Source organism: Phalacrocorax carbo, chromosome 3, assembly GCF_963921805.1.
Source record: "Phalacrocorax carbo chromosome 3, bPhaCar2.1, whole genome shotgun sequence".
In the NCBI taxonomy this organism is placed as follows: Eukaryota; Metazoa; Chordata; class Aves; order Suliformes; family Phalacrocoracidae; genus Phalacrocorax; species Phalacrocorax carbo.
The window spans coordinates 106,979,042-106,995,996 of NC_087515.1; the positions used below are offsets into that span (position 1 = coordinate 106,979,042).

Genomic DNA, 16,955 nt, shown 5'->3' on the forward strand with positions numbered 1-16,955 from the left:
TGACTTTTCCATGTGTAGTGGGCCACTCAATTTTACCAGTGTTGGTTTCCTTCTATGAAGACCTCCCCCGAGTGATGGGGAGCTAGGCTCCTGACCACATCCAGTAGCTGGGGAATGAGGCAGGAATCGGTGTTCAAGGACATCATCACTGCTCACCAGTATCTAAGAGGAGAGGAAGTGTTTAACAATCCTTTTGTGAGGTTAAACATTTCTAATAGCTGCTTCTTTTAATACATGCTTTTCATTTGCTTTGGTCATTTTAGTAGCTGTTCTTCATACCAGCTTCACTTGGAATTCTTCAGCTCTAATCCATGGGGTGCAGTTCACGTGACTGGCTGTATTTCCACTACTGATGTCTGTGCCTGCACTAGTTGAATTAACTCACTGTACTGTCAAGCATCACTTCTTTCCCTGATCTTACCATAAACATCTAAAATAGGTAAATTACAATGGGAGTTGAGAGCGACTAGTTGCAAGGCAGGCATCTGTGAGAGCCACATCTGGAGTTAGGAGAGAGGGATCCAGCCCTGCTTGACCAGAACTGGGTTCCAGCTGAGCTGTGCTAGCGCCTTTGTGCTGCGCCTGTGCTGCTGCTGCCAGTGACCGTAGCACTTACCTGCCTTTGCTTTGGAAATACTTCAAAAAAACATTCCAGGATTATTTTTTTTCTCCTGTAGTTTCTAACATACACAAACTGCAGCAATCTCTAGCATAAAATTTGCTTTCATTGCAGAAGTTCTCCTTTCTTTGTAGCAGAAATTAACTTGATTTTCTGCTATTAAGTCTTTTGCCATTAAAGTTTTGTCTGTTTCTATTATTTCGTTCCTCAATGGCATTAAAGGACTATGGGTAGGCAGGCTGCAAATACAGGAGTAACCACTTGGCAGCGGAGCTGAGGGAAGTGAACAAGTCAATTCTCAGCAGGAAATAAATCAGTAGTTTAAGCTACTTCAGTGGTAACTCCATAAGCCTCAGCAACACAATCTCTTACTGCTCTCTATCCATAACCTTGGACGACTTTGAGGACTGAACTATCTGTAATTATCTATGTGTCAGCCCATCTACCCAGTATTCTGATCTTCTGTTGACAGCGTTTCCTACTTCTGTCATGAGCATATTCCAATACAACTCCCTAATTTTGTGCTCTGCAAAGATATTACTGTGTAATGCAACAACGTGACTAACGTCGTTCCTGTTCCTTGCCTGCCTTATCATCTTAAAATTCATTAACCACCTTCACATCTCTCCTTAACACTGTGCTTTGCTGCAACGCCTACAAAAATTTGGAAACAATCTGACTGTGAGTGAGCTGAGAACATTGCCTCGCATGCCAAGCGATATATTCTCTTTGTTTCCCTGTGCTCCTCCATCTGTTGGCATCCATCTGCCTCCCCACGGACTGTAGGCTCTTCGGGGCAGGACCGTCTCCTTCTTCGATGAGCTGACAGTGCCCAATCCTGTTACCCCTACAAAGCTGGTGTTTTAGTTACCTTTGGTTTAGGCATAATTCCTTTTAGTTTAGCTTTAATTTTTAAGGAATGATTTGTGAGGATGTGCTCTCAGATCTAATAACTGTTGAAGTCAAAAAGCCCAGGATTAGTCATACGGTTGTCTGTAGAGGAAGATTTGCTGGTTTATTTTCTTTATGTGGTTTGTTTCATTTATTTGCCTACAGTGACAGCACTTTGTGTTTGCTCTTATCCTGCACAAAGAGCTACAGTGGGAGCCATAGGTAGGTTCATAACCCTGCCCATATTCCTCTACCCTGGCCACGTTAAGGATGATGAATTTTGGAAAATAATTCTTCAGTTAAATATCTGAATTATTTTTAAAATTATTACTTCAAAATAATAAATTTTGCTACTGCTGTCCATGTATAGAATGAAAATTGTGTATGCTTTACAAGAAATCCTTTTTAAAATGCTTCCCATGTATCAATGTGGAAAGCATAGAGTAAATCAAGGTTAATGACCCTCAAAGCCAGTGGAGAGTCTTTCTTTAAACCAGTTTATTGTTCAGAAAAGTGACTGCACATAGGCAATGCCCTGCAGTGTTCTACCTGCAGTCTTTATCTGTCAGGTAGAGGCAGCAACTCTTGGGAGACATCAGCTCCAACCACTTTAGCATATAGTGGGTCACAAGTAACGGATGTCTGTAAGCGTGCACACTTGCCACTGCATTGCTTTAGCCTTCGTGCTGCCGAGAGCCTGTTGTCTGCAGGTGTGCCATCTGCCTTCCCCTGGCAGTGAGGGGTGCCTGTCATCTTTATCAATCACCTGGAAGAGGGGACCGAGTGCACCCTCAGTAGGTTTGCAGACACCGCCAAACTGGGCAGGAGTGTTGATCTCCTGGAGGGCAGGAAGGCTCTGCAGAGGGACCTGGACAGGCTGCATTGATGGGCCGAGGCCAATTGTACGGGGTTCAACAAGGCCAAGTGCTGGGTCCTGCGCTTGGGTCACAACAACCCCATGCAACACTACAGGCTTGGGGAAGGGTGGCTGGAGAGCTGCCTGGTGGAAAAGGACCTGGGGGTGCTGGTCAAGAGCCAGCTGAAACACGAGCCAGCCCTGTGCCCAGGTGGCCAAGAAGGCCAATGGCATCCTGGCTTGTATCAGGAATAGTCTGGCCAGCAGGAGCAGGGCAGTGATCATGCCCCTGTACTCGGCACTGGTGAGGCCACACCTCGAGTACTGTGTGCAGTTTTGGGCCCCTCACTACAAGAAGGACATTGAGTTGCTGGAGCGTGTCCAGAGAAGGGCAACGAAGCTGATGAAGGATCTGGAGAGCAGGTCTTATGAGGAGAGGTTGAGGGAGCTGGGGTTGTGTAATCTGGAGGAGGCTGAGGGGAGACCTTATCGCTCTCCAACTACCTGAAAGGAGGTTGTAGCGAGGTGGGTGTTGGTCTCCCCTCCCAGGTCACTAGTGATAGAACATGAGGAAATGGCCTCAAGCTGCCTCAGGGGAGGTTTATATTGGATATTAGGAAAACTTCCTTCACTGAAAGGGTTGTCAAGCGTTACACACGGGCTGCCCAGGGAAGTGGTTAAGTCACCATCCCTGAAGGTGCTTAAAGGACGTGTAGAGGTGGTGCTTAGGGACATGGTTTAGTGGTAGACTTTGCAGTGTTAGGTTTGTGGTTGGACTTGATGATCTGAAAGGTCTTTTCCAACCTAAATGATTCTATGATTACAGTCTAGTTTCAGTCTAAATATTTGAAGCATCTGTATTGGAGTGGTCAACAGCATGGGCTTGGTGTGGGCCACAAACCTACAAAAAGAGAAGGGGCCTGAGCTACATGCTGCAGTGCTTGCCCTGCCGCTTGGCACTGAGCTGTGGTGGGCAATGCTGACATGAGTGTCCCTGCACCATGCTGTGGAGAGGCAGGGATGTGCTCGCAGGGAGCACAGGCAGCACAAATTGCCTTTCAGGGAGTGCCAGTCAAGGAGGGGCTTCTAATGCCGTGAAAATAAGTTGTTTGTGTTGGTTGATTCCTGCTGCTTTTAGGGAAACAGCCTTTGCTGGTCCCAAAGGCAGAGGATTACAGCAAACAAGCATCTAACTTCATTACCAATTTCTCCTCTTGATGGAAATACAGCACAAGGTGGTGAATATTGGCAGATGGGTTCAAAGTGTCCCTCACCTTTAATTTTGGGATGGGAAGGATGTCAGCATATCATCTGCATTCTTATGTGCTTGATGCCTATTAGAAAACAGTGTCTCCATCAAGCGATGGAGATGAGTAGTCTGCACTGCACGTGGGATCCCCGTGAGTTTGCCAAGAGAGCCCTTTACTGCTTGGGCTTTCCTGCTCCGTTAGCTGGTCCCCTGCCCGGGGGAGCACGTTCGTCTCTGCATCATGGCAGTTGGGACTCAATTCTCAGAGGCTTGAACTTTGAAAGGGATGGAGGCAGCCCCTTGTTTGTTCAAAGTCCTCCTGAAACAGCCTGAGAGTGTTATTCTTTCAGAGTCCTTGGGAATGTAATACAGATTTTGGTAACACCTGCAATTACAGAAAACCTTCTACAATGCAGCTGTGTTGAGCATGGCCAAGAAATAATTTTTAAAGACAGCTGTGGCATTCAAGGCCTACCCTTTCCCTTCCCTTTTATTTTCCACACAAAGAAACTTGGTTGGAAAGCTCTCCTTTTCTGAATACTGCGCCACAGGAATCTCACTGCCGTTCCCTGAACAGAAAGAATTGCACCTGCGATGACAGAAGTTGTTAGTAATGCATTTTTTGCAGCTCCTGAAATTCTCATACTGCAGTAAGTAGGTTTTTCTTTGAATGCAGTCAAGGCTGGAAATTTAAAGGGAAAACTCAGAGTTCTGTGTATTTTCAGAAGAACACGGACTCTGCAGCATTAGCTTTGTCCTGCTCTGGGCAGCAAGCCCAGGTGCTCTCCTGTTTGTGCAGAAAAGTTAGCGTGGGGCATATGGTGAGAAAGAAGAACAGTAAAAAAACCTTTGCCTTTTTATAGTATAGATTTTCACTCCAAATACATTTGGGCAGGTACGGTGACTTGTGTTTACTGATACACTTTCCATTAACTTCAGTCAGCTCCCAATTTGATGTTGATTGTCTCCTGTTAATGCAATATTTCCTATAGCTAAGGTGTACAGCACTTAAGGTTTAGCAAGGGGTCACTGTGCAAGTTGCATACTTAAAAAAAAACCAACAGATTGGCAGGTTCACAGTCTCTTGCTTTTAGTATTTAGATTGACATTATAGGACTAGTTCAACTTAAGTTACCCTTTTTGTAAATGAGACGTAGGTCCACTGGTGCCAACAGGGTTCACGCGGTATAAACATGGTGCGGCGAGAGGAAAAAGAGATCTGCACGCCGCGCGCTATGTAAGGCAGAGCCTCAGAAAAAAACAGCATCGTTCCTTTATATAACATTAATTAAGCACCTGCTGAAAAGTAAACGAGTTACAAGAATTCTTGATAAGCAGTATCATTGTGGAATACCTAATGTAGAGGATTTCTCCAAGTAGAAACATTTCGTGCTTCTGCTCTTTTACAGCAGGAATATTTCTCAGAGAGGTTTAGGCTGCCGTAGCAGAGACTAAAGGGGTGTAAATCACCACTGTCCTATGGAGCACTTGTGGTGAAAACCGAAGTGGGCTCACAGTGCACGCTGGTGCTATACTGACCTACTCCACCTGAAGGTTTTTACTGTGCATGTTCAGAAGTATGACTGCAACTGGAGCCAAATTCTGCCTTGCTATCCTTATTCAACATTGCGTGTATTGATAATGGGGGAAAGGAGCTTTCTCAGCACAGTCTATCCACGGACACTCCTAAAAGAAAGAGAAATTACTTTCCTAGATTAGATTTTACCACCATTTCTCACATTGTGAACTCTGTGACCCCAGGAGCAGAACTGAATCCAAGCTCGCTGCAGCGAAAAGAAATCACTGTTAACACAAAATAGTAATAACAGTAATAATAAGTATTAGATTAAGTATTTTTAGTGGTAAAGCTTTAGCAGTAGAGAAGGGGGCAAGAACATGCTTAATGCTAAGTAAAAGAGAATGCTATCAGAAAAGAAAGAACTTATTTTTAAATGTGTCTCCAAATAACCCTCTTATATTAGCACATCCTTTCAACTCGGGTCATGGCTGCATTAAGCTTCCTATCCAGTCAGGTCATCCTGTGGGTATAAACATATGCTCTAAGTTACATAAAAGCCATCCAATCCTATTTGCATTGTCACTCTGTGATACAAAATGCTATATTGACCCCCTTTTTTTATGTCCAGTGCTATCTATAAAGCAGGCTTAGGACCTTTTGTTCTTCAGGAGGTCAGCTGTCGCGGTGCTCTCTTAATGAGCTTCAGCCATTCCCAGAGAGTTCTCCAATATTGCAAGACATACCTGGCCCCAGGCGGGACAGTTTCCGCTCTGCCAACACCAAAGCGGCGCAGACAGATCCCATGTGACAGGTTATGAAACTGAGCCGGGCTTTATATACCCCTAGGATCTTAAGCATGTAAAGGGCTCGAGGGAAAAGAGCGTCAGGTGAGGAAAAAATGCTTGCATACTGTGCTTCTTGGAGTGCTTTTGGCTTTGTAGCAAAACCATATTAGAATAAATCTTCTGTTTCATTAGGGGGTCAACTTGTAAAAATCCCTGGGATTTAGTAATGTTTTGTGTATTCTAAAATTGTAGGGGCTGAAATTCTACGAAGACTCAGAAATCATGGTTATTCCTCTCCGGAGAATGACGCCTGGGTATATAAGGTTGTTGCAGGTATGAAAATTCTGTCCTTTCTTCTGCTTTTAATTGGATCTTTGAAATACCAGTATTTCTCTTGCTCACACTGATTTTATTTCAAATTATTGCATGACCAACCCAAGGGAACACTGACTTCTGGCGGGTTAACTTGCATAACAACTCAAAGAAGTCTTAATTAAACCTCTGCTGAAAAGCAAATGAATTATGATAATTCTTGATAATTGGTATCATCTTGGAATATCAAATGCAGAATACTTGGAAGGAGTTTATGTTTCTGCAGTGCTTAAACAGAAACTACTTCTCCATCATTTTCTCTTGCAGTGGTTTTGTGTGTTTGGAGCAGTAGGAAAATGTTAATGGGAAGAAGGATGCCAGGTGCCTGAGCAGCTCAAATGAGCTGTCAGTGAAACACTTCAACCAGCTTCTATGGTTATGGTGAAGAAACTTCAGTCAGTATTGACCTCTGAAACATTGGGGGACCGGAGTATCAATCATTATATGAAGAAAAAAATAAAAGCATGCATAGAAAATATTTAAAATCAGCTAAATATTTGAGAATAAAACAGCTGAAAAAAAATATATATATCATCTTTTGATATTTACAAAGTATATATCGTTTTGTTGGGAAATCTCACAGCTCTTAGCAATGTGATCCGCATCCAAAATCATAGACTGCAGTAGCTGAGAGGTGATAGTTGAGTAGTGAAGAGGCAGAGCTAAAGATACTGTGTTCCAGTCCTAACAGTGAATTTCTTTCATGCCTCCCCGCATATCTTTTGACATCACCTTACACAGTAATTTTATTTTTAATTTATTTTGTCTTTATTTATTCTGCTGCTGAAGCAGCCACACTGTCAGCCACATTTGTCAAGGTCAGAGCACTCAGCTCTGGTTATTTAAGCTCATAAAAACCTAGAATCTGGAAGTGAAAACCAGGCTCCTTGGCATCGTCACTCCTGTCCGTGGTGCCATGCTTTCTGTGCAGCCTTTTCCAATTAAAAAAAAAAATCATTTGTTGAGGCCTAGTCCTCATTTAATGAAAGAAATGCTGCAACCAGAAAGCCACATGGTGTGTTTTAACTCAGAGCGCCAATAAGTAAAGGAATTTGATTTTTTTCTCTCTGGGGAGTCCATGCAACTGTGTTTCTGCTTCTTGGTCAGTTTATCATATGTACTAGGCAAGCAACAGTAACTTAATTTCTTTTCTGATTGTTTTTCAGATAATCAGTAAATAATTAATATTTTTCTTTACTTTGATTGGCATTTCCTGCTTCTCTGTTGGACTTGACAAAGAGACCATGTTAAGACTTGTCTGCTTGGTCTGGTCCTGCCTGTGGAGCTAATAAAAGGTGTTACCGATCCCATTTAGCCTTGCTTTCCTGAATTAATAACCAACATTCAAGGGAGCATCACTGTGTTGGTAGCTAATCTGCGGGAAGGAAGAGATCTTTGTACTTCGCAGAACAAGAAAGTCCCTTCTCCTTTATGCCTAAGCCTCCATGCTTGATTCAGCTCTCCCTCTCAGCCAAGTAGCCAGAGGGAACCCCATTAAAGTCACTGAAATCAATGAGTTACAAATGAAAGAAAAACCATATCAGAAATGTGTCCTTTCTTTTACAAAGTGATAAAAAGGGGGGCCTTCCAAATGTGCAGTACCTTGTGCTGAACGCTCTTCAGCAGAAAGCAGAGTCGTACTCTATTAAATGACATAGAGGAGAAAAAAGTGCTTTGTAGGTTCCGAAGACCTGCTTTTGTGTTGCTCTCAGCAGAGTCAGCGTGTAACTTGCCCTGTTTCTCCCATAGACTCAAGCTGCAGGGAAAATCGTTATCAACTCATCAGACACGCTGCTGCAACGGGCGGCGTTGCTGCTGGGAATGTTTGGGATCAGCATATCCAGCTACAGCACACACCAGCTAACTCAAAAGAAGGTACTTCCCTTGACCCGTTAAGCCGCGATCGGCATGTGACCTGAGAAGTAAAGGCTTACGTCCGTAGTGCTGACGAGTGGCTTTTCTGCTGCAGCTACCCGTGTGGAGGTAACGAGATGCTTTGCAGCCGTGGTTTCTACATGCAAAGTTAAAAAGAAGAATTACTACAGAGTTACTTCTTTTCAAGAAAGAAAAAAAGGATAATGACGAGCAGAGGCAAAGAAGACAAACTGTCTGTAAATACAATGGACTTCTTTTGTTACCCAGTGTATACACAGAGATACAAAGGTATAAAATACAGTTACAATCGGAGTAGGGGTGAACAGACGGATGGGGTTGCCGTGCCTTGTTAGTGTCACCTTGTTGCAGATTGGCAAACTGACTCCTATGCAAAGAGTGGTTTCGAAAAGGAAAAGTTAGAAGCGCTATATTCCTCATGCCGAGAGGCAGACCAAATAAAAATCACCTCTCGTAGACTCTTTGTACTGTTGTATCTAACTAGGTATGTACGTTTGTTTTACAGAATTTGTGCACTCTAACCTTTCCTATTGAGTGTTAAACATTTCCTGATGCCTTCTGTGTAGAAATGTTGTGTACTGTAACACCAGCTGGTAGCCTCCTGCAGCAGCAGGGGTGGCCACAGGCTACACCAAGGAGCCATGGCACCAGACCAGGTAACTTTGTAATTCTGTACAGAAACTCTTTACCCTAGAAAGGAGCAATAAAAATATTGGGTTGGGTTTCGTTGCAGTGTTAAATATCTGATCATATTCCTCTGCAAAGCCCACTCATCCCATAATATACAAACTGATTAAAATAAAGATTGACCTTTTTTCCCCTCCTTTTATCTTGTTTTGTGGTTGTTCTCGCTCGATGCAATAGCTTATGCAGGAATGTTCTCTTACTATTGGTTTGCATTTTTCCAACTGTTTCTGATGTTTTATGTAAACGTGGCTTTGTGGGCTCCTCTGTGCATATGTTAACGTTTAAAATCCTTTGCTCTCAGCTACTGAATACAAATATTATTTAGGGGGTTTTATTCAGGTTTAAAATTATTTCTTCTGTCAACAGTGTTTATATTCAGCCACTAAGGGGCATCCTACACAGTTGAATATTCTGAAGCCTTCAGATTGCTCATTGCAACATAACAAACAAGAAATTGAATCAGGTTGGAATTTTTATCTTTTTTTAATTTTTCAATTGGTCTTGCCCCATTTCCCTTTCTCACCCACTCCAAGCAATGACCCTCCTCCCCCGACAACTGTTGTAAAATTGAGGAGGATGAGAAAATCAGTGTTTGCAATGTCATTTTTTACAAGATACCAGGTCATAAATTACCTCCATCTTGTATAGCCTTCTGTTTATATTTAAAAGGAAAAAAATCGTATAATGGAGTAGTTCATCTTCTGCCTTCACCTACAAGAAATGAAACAAAATACCTGATCCCTTTGACAAAAGAATGATATCTCTGGAAAGAATTTAATCACATTGAAGATTTACAGTGTGGACCCCACCATCATTTTCAACATGCCATATTTGTGGCTTTTTAATTAATGCCTATGATTTTGGGCAGCTGCATTTTTGTTGACTAATTTCCTGCTCCCATGCAACATGAATGTAAGATCATTAGCTGTTTTCAGTGCCATTACTATGCTAATATGAGCTCTTCTGTTAGATAAAAGCTAAGTGTAATAACAATATAATTTTAAGAAGATAGACTAGAATAAAATAAATGATAACTTGACTGCTGAGATGTTCCCATTTTACTGTATCATGGAAATTATGCTCAGGAGGAATATATATTTTTTCCATGAGAACTGCTTTGAATAGTTTTGGAGGTTTTATCTGGTACCCTTGAAAGTGACAGGAGGACAACACAGGCAAAGTGAGTGTGGCGACACTCAGGTAAAGGCACGGGGCTTAGGAGCCTCAGGAACATACAGTGAAGCACCAGGAGGGTGTAATTGAAGCAAATTACAAAATGGATATGTTTAAACTTGATGCTCATGATTTGAGCCTGGGCTGAAAATCACCTTCAGTTGAGAAGTTGGGACTGCATCCAGCAGAAGGTGTAGGCATCTGTAGCTAACCTTTCTGCTCCTGTAAAAAACTAAATGCAAAATTTCAGTTTTCTAAAGTACAGCTGCCACCTTATGCTGGGCACAACAGTCGGCCACGCGCGCATCCCCCTCACTGCTGCGGCTCCCTGAAAGATCTGCTTTCAGGTTTCCCCTCAGCCGGGTGAGGCTGGGGCATATTGAGCACCAAGACATCGAAACCTTATGGGGGTGCACAACACTGTGCCCATCTTCTCAGCCTCCCTGTGGCTGGAAGCACAGAGGTGGTCTGGGGGCTGCCCAAAATATGACTGGAAGCTAATAACCCCTATCCCCTTTTGTCCTGCTCTTTGTTAGAGCAAACACTTCAGCAGAGGAAGGAGAGGCACCTGCACAGCAACTCTCACAAAGGAGCCCGTGGTGCTTGTACCTTCCCTCGGCATGTTCTTCTGAAGGACCGGCGTGGTCCCATGGCGTCCTGGCTCCTAAAGGAGGCTGGCCATAGGACCTGTCCCAGCTCTGCATCCACCACAGCAAAGGGCCCAAATTCACAGTTAGGACAAGGTAAAGACTTCTTCTTCCTAGATGCCTATTAGCTAAGTTTGCCGCCGTCCCTGCGCTAAGCGTGCCATGTGCTTGGACCTTACCTAAGTTTGCCATGACATCTAACTCCAGCCTGCAGGCTCAGTACGTGGCTGGGCTCCCAAACCCTGGGCAGGATACTGCTCTGTGCCGCAATTCCCAAACCTCCCTGTGAATTTCGTCTTCAAAGCTCTGAGCATGCCAAACTTCAAGCATATGTTTATGTCCTATTGAAGTCAAAGGGGGGTTTGAGGAATATCCTTATATCCTTTGCCAGACCGGGTTATTTCATCTCGTCCTTGATCTCCCCCAGTAAAGCATTTACATTTTAAACATACTTGTACTTTTGTTTATACGACTTTTATTTCAAAAATGTTGGCAATTCATCAACAATTGAATGCTGATGAAAGTGGGGAGCCTGGTGAGCTTTGGGAGGTTAATGCTGCTTTACTTAGTTTTGCAAAGCTTTTAAGAAACACCAGCAATGGATTTCATTTGGCACATAAATTGTTATGTTTGAGGAATTACGCTCCAGGAATTACATTTTACCTGTACTGTTTAAGCTAGTAAATATTAGACCTTCTTTACAAATACACTTAAAAGCCATTTCATAAAATTTATTGGGTTGGTTTTACCCCTAATATCAGGCAAATATAGGTTAGTGTCTCCTGATGCCAAACAATTTTAATTAAACTAATCCACTTCTAACAGCAGTGACTTCTCTAGTTTGAATTATGTCTTGATACATCAAGTTAATTATTTTATTCTTTGAGAAGGATTCCCAAGAGATTTTGTAGCTGTTTGGTTTGTATGCCTGCGTCCACCTCCTAAAGGCAAGTGAAATGAAAGTATTAAATAATCAGAAAATCAAACATGGTTGGTATTCTCTTCAAATAGATGTAGCGTAGACTGGAGAGCTGTTTGAGATAAATGGCACTGCTAGTGACTATCAGAGAGCATTCAAGCTTGATCTCTTGTGCTAAATAAAGTCAATTAAATTCACTTGACTGTTTTATGAAAATCTCTTTCACATACATATAGTAAATTGTCTAAAGCAGAATTTATGTATCCTTCCATCAGGACGGACAGCCTGGGGCAATTACTCACGGTAACACTCATTTACTAATAAGGGAAGTATAAAATGAAGACAAGGTCTCTGACATCTTTTCACGCATCTTCTGGGAATTATGTTTCTGCATCAAAATTACTGCTCTAGACCATTATTGACCTTAAAGCTGGATATTATAGAGCTGCAGATTGTGCATCTCCAAATATGCCATAGACCAAGAAGGCGAACTTGAGTAGCTACCCATCAGCGGACACTCCATCACTTACTAGGTTGTGGTAATGTCATCGTGACGCGGAGCTTTTAATTTGTATATTAAACTTAGAAGAGAACACAAACAAGAGAATTAATTTTTCTACCCCTAAATTACGTGCGTGTCTTTTTATACAGCAGATGTGCTGCAGGTTGGAGAATCGGATCCCTTGAGCTCTCTTCTGTCCTTCAGCTGCCCTGAGGTTTCACACCGTGCAGAGCTGCTATATCTAGTTTATAAAGTATCCGCCACAGCCCTTGACGGAGGTGCCGCACGGCTTGGGGGTTGTTCTGGCACCGTAACCCACCGGTGCCTTGCTCAGAAGCCCTTCATTTTAGACCATGCATTTTTACTGGTGCCAGATGCATGGAAGTCTGGCCTCAGCTGAGGTTTCGGGTGCTGCTGTAATGGTAATTAATGCCACCAATAAAACTGGGGCACTGACACTGCATGGGAGCTTCCTTCTTAAAATGTTCCGTGTCTGCATCGCCCTTTCAATCACAAGTTGTAGAGTGGATTTATCAGTGGCAGCGCTGTGTGTTAGTGCTAATTCACCTCCCTGGCTTCAGTCAAACACGGCCACAGGGATTTAACTGAGAAATCGCTTTACCCGTGCAGTGCAATGGCACTTCCCTATGAATATATTAGCGATAAAACAAAAAAAACAAAAATTATTGCTTGTCACGTCTTTTCCTACCTTGGATAAAATGCCTCTTCCCCTCTTAGTTATGAGCAGTCGATGACAACACAAAATAACCTCCTAAATCAGACTTGTCTTTCATATGACTTTCTTGTTACTCTTCTATCACTATCGCAATGTAATAAGGTAGCTGAAAGGTAGTTTAATCAAATGGTAGATTAATATGGTTCCTGGGGCTATGTTCACTTCAGTTTTTAACTAAGCGTGTAATCATGAGCTACGGTGTGTCACTGACTTCTAATCAGAGTGCCCCCGTCTCTGTAGTGAGTGTGTTGGCAAGCATAAAAACAGCCAAAAGGGCCCCGAAAGAGATGGTTCTTCACCTCCTTAGCAGCATTTTTGCAAGTGACCTTTTTTAAGAACACCAAGTGCTTTAAAACCAGTAATCCACACCTTTTCGAAAGCTTTTAGGAACTTCATGTAATCCCACAGCACCCCACTGACAAGGTCCGTCCTGCAAGGGAGACACAGGAGGCAGCAGGGTGGCTAGAAGAGGTGTCTGATGCCAAGCGGAATAAGGGCTTGAATCAACTCTCAGTGGGTGCTTCCGTGTGTTTCTGTTCAGAAACGCCGGGCGAGAGGAGCTCAGCTGACACGAGCAATGGAAGGGTTGACCCAGTCTGCCAGGGCCCTTAGCTCCCTCTACAGACGGCAGCGATGGGTCCTGGGGGAGCCACCTCCACCCTGGCAGCGGCCTGAAGGCACTTTAATATGAACTGAAGGAATACGGATGGTTTCTGTACATGTGAAAGCACTTGATGTTTGGGGGTTCCTTTATTTTTCTGTAATTTTCCTGACAGGGGAAAAGGGCTGTATCTTGTTGCTGTTATTTAAACCTGAATAAGGAAGAAATACCAAGACAGAGTGACCCTGCTGCTGATAATCTTTAAAAGAACAAAAAAAGGCAAATAACAAATTGTTTTGTCCTTCACTCTGTGTTCTTCAGCAACAAATTATACGAACTTGACACTCAGAGCCATATTTCCTTTTAAAAAAGCAAGCTTTGCTCTAAGGGAAAAGCAAGCACATAGGGCTGTGCTCTGCTCCCCCAGGTGCTCTTCAGCTGCACCGTGGTAGATCCTCACTGCAGGTGAGGAGAGGAAGGGTGGAGGAATGGCAGCGAAACCTTTGCTTCACCGCAACCTTCTGATGGCACAAGAGCCCCTTGGCTGCTCCTCCGGGCCAATACAACCAGAATATTGTTGAGCCTTTGGTGAGGCTCCACATCTCTGTCCCGACTGCTGCCTCCTGCTTCCAGCGCTGCTTTCTGGCTCCTCTGAAGCATGTGGAACTGTGACCGACCCTCTGTGTTTGTCTGTTTGTCTGTGCACATAAGGGAGAGAGGGCGGGAGCAGCCTCTGGCCCTCAGGCGGCAGGAGGTGGAGAATACCAAAGAGGCATGAGGAGGGAAGCCATCGCAGCATCGATGATTTGTGCAAATCCCTGGCTCTTCCCTGAGTAACATGCAATATCCCGCTGGGTCTTAGCTGTCATCTGCAGCACAGCTCTGGCAAGAGCTCTTTCATCAGGAAATTCGGAGTCCGCTTTTCACTCACTTGCCCATTCATTAGCCCTGGAGCTTGCCTAAGGGATTATTTGTAATGTTTGGTCCCCAACTGAATTTGACTGTTAATTTGATAGCATAGTATCAAGAAGAGAAACTAAAAAAAAAAAAACCCACTGGGAGTGTTTGCCATGAAAAGGTACCTGCAATGTCTCTTTTCTCCTTATTGTCATTTTTTCAATAACAATTCTGCTCTTGTATGCATGTCCCTGCATCTCCCTGCCTTTTCCTTGCCAACAGAAAGGCCTCAGCTGACCCCATCTTGCAGAACAGCCTGCAATGGGAGGAGAGGCATCACTCAGCGAAGGAGAAGGAGAACAAGCATCCCTCCCACCGGGTGAGAGGAGCTGTAAATCTCAAAATGCGGCCACACAGCGATCCCGGAATCACACTGAGCCTAGGGTGGCTTTAATGAGCTAATGCTCCTGCAGCCATCTAGCAAATGAGAGTGTTCCAGCCCTCTGGATCATCTTCATGGCCCTCCTCTGGACCTACTCAAGCAGGTCCATGTCTTTCCTGTGCTGGGGGCTCCAGAGCTGGATGCAGAACTCCAGGTTGGGTCTCACCAGGGCAGAGCAGAGGGGCAGAATCATCTCCCTTGACCTGCTGGACACACTTCTTTTGATGCACCCCAGGATATCACAGAATCACAGAATGATAGGGGTTGGAAGGGACCTCTGGAGAGCATCTCGTCCAACCCCACTGCTTGAGCAGGCACACCCAGAGCAGGGGGCACAGGGATATTTCCAGGCAGGTTTTGAATGTCTCCAGGGAAGGAGACTCCACAGCCTCCCTGGGCAGCCTGTGCCACTGCTCTGGCACCCTCACAGGAAAGAAGTTTTTTCTCATATTCAGGTGGAACTCCCTGTGTTCCAACTTGTGCCCATTGGCCCTTGGCCTGTCATTGGGCGCTAATGAAAAGAGCCTGGTCCCATCATTCTGACACCCACCCTTCAGATATTTATAGGTATTGATGAAATCCCCCCTCAGTTTTCTCTTCTCCAGGCTAAACAAACCCAAGTCTCTCAGCCTTTCCTCATAAGGGAGATGCTCCAGTCCCCTCATCATCTTCGTAGTGCTCTGCTGGACTTGCTCAAGCAGTTCCCTGTCCTTCTTAAACTGGGGGGCCCAAAACTGGACACAGGACTCCAAATGTGGTCTCATGAGGGCAGAGTAGAAGGGGAGGATAACCTCTCTCGATCTGCTGGCCACACTCTTTTTAATGCACCCCAGGATACCGTTGGCCTTCTTGGCCACAAGGGCACATTGCTGGCTCATAGTCAGCTTGCTGTCCACCAGCACTCCCAGGTCCTTCTCGACAGAGACGCTTTCCAGTAGTTCAGCCCCCAGCCTGTACTGGTGCATGGGGCTGTTCCTCCTCAGGTGTAGGACCTTGTACTTGCTCATGTTGAATTTCATCTGGTTCCCCTCGGCCCAGCTCTCCAGCCTGTCCAGGTCTTGTTGGATGGCAGCAGAGCCTTCTGGTGTATCAGCCACTCCTCCCATCTTGGTATCATCTGCAAACTGGCTGAGGTTAGACTCTATCCCATCATCCAAGTCATTGATGAATATGTTGAACAGGACTGGACCCAGCACAGACCCCTGGGGGACACCACTAGTGACAGGCCTCCATCCAGACTCTGCTCCGTTGATCACGACCCTCTGAGCTCCGTTGTTCAGCCAGTTGTCTGTCCACTCATCCAACCCACGCTTCCTTAGCTTGCCTGTGAGGAGGCTATGGGAGACAGTGTTGAATGACTTACTGAGGTCGAGATAGACAACATCCACTGCTCTCCCTTCATCAACCCAGCCAGTCATGCCATCATAGAAGGCTATCAGGTTGGTCAGGCATGATCTTCCCTTGGTGAATCCATGTTGACTACTTCTGATAACCTTCTTGTCCTCTACATGCCTGGAGATGACCTCCAGGATGAACTGCTCCATCACCTTTCCAGGGTTGGAGGGGAGGCTGACTGGCCTATAGGTCCCCAGGTCCTCCTTCCTGCCCTTTTTGAAGATTGGAGTGACATATGCTGTCCTCCAGTCCTTGGGCACCTCTCCTGTCCTTCACAGCCTTTCAAAGATGATGGAGAGTGGCTCAGCAAGAACATCTGCCAGCTCCCTCAGCACTCGTGCGTGCATCCCATCGGGGCCCATGGATTTGTGAGTATCCAGTTTGCATAGGTGATCTTTGACCAGTCTTTCTCAACCGATGGTAAATCTTCCTTTGTCCCATATGGTTGTCTTTCACACATTGCTGGCTCTTATCTAATTCCTTGTCCACCAGTATCCCCAAGTCCTTCTCCACAGAGCTTTTCTAATCCATTCATCTTGCAGACTGTGCTGATATTGGGGATTGCCCTGACCGGGGGCAGGACCTTGCATCTGGCCTTGTTGAACTCCATGAGGTTCACACAGGCCCACCTCTCTAGCCTGTCAAGGTCCCTCTGGGTGGTGTCCCTTCCCTCTAGCATATCAACTGCACCACTCAACTTGGTGTCGTCTGCAGTCCTTTTCAGAACGAAATAACGTCAGAGATACCTCGCACCCCAGCACCGTGCAATGCA

The 16,955-nt window shown here is 44.7% G+C and overlaps 1 protein-coding gene across 4 annotated transcripts in view; it reads left to right on the top strand.

The window, feature by feature from the left end:
- ERICH1 (glutamate rich 1) overlaps positions 1 to 6,252 on the top strand; it is a 97,780-nt gene extending 91,528 nt beyond the window's left edge. For all 4 annotated transcript variants that reach the window (XR_010372331.1, XR_010372330.1, XR_010372334.1 and 1 more), the window contains one exon: positions 6,172 to 6,252. The gene's annotated coding sequence lies outside the window, so the exon portion shown is untranslated. The remainder of the gene's footprint in view (positions 1 to 6,171) is intronic.
- The last annotated feature ends 10,703 nt before the right edge of the window (positions 6,253 to 16,955 follow it).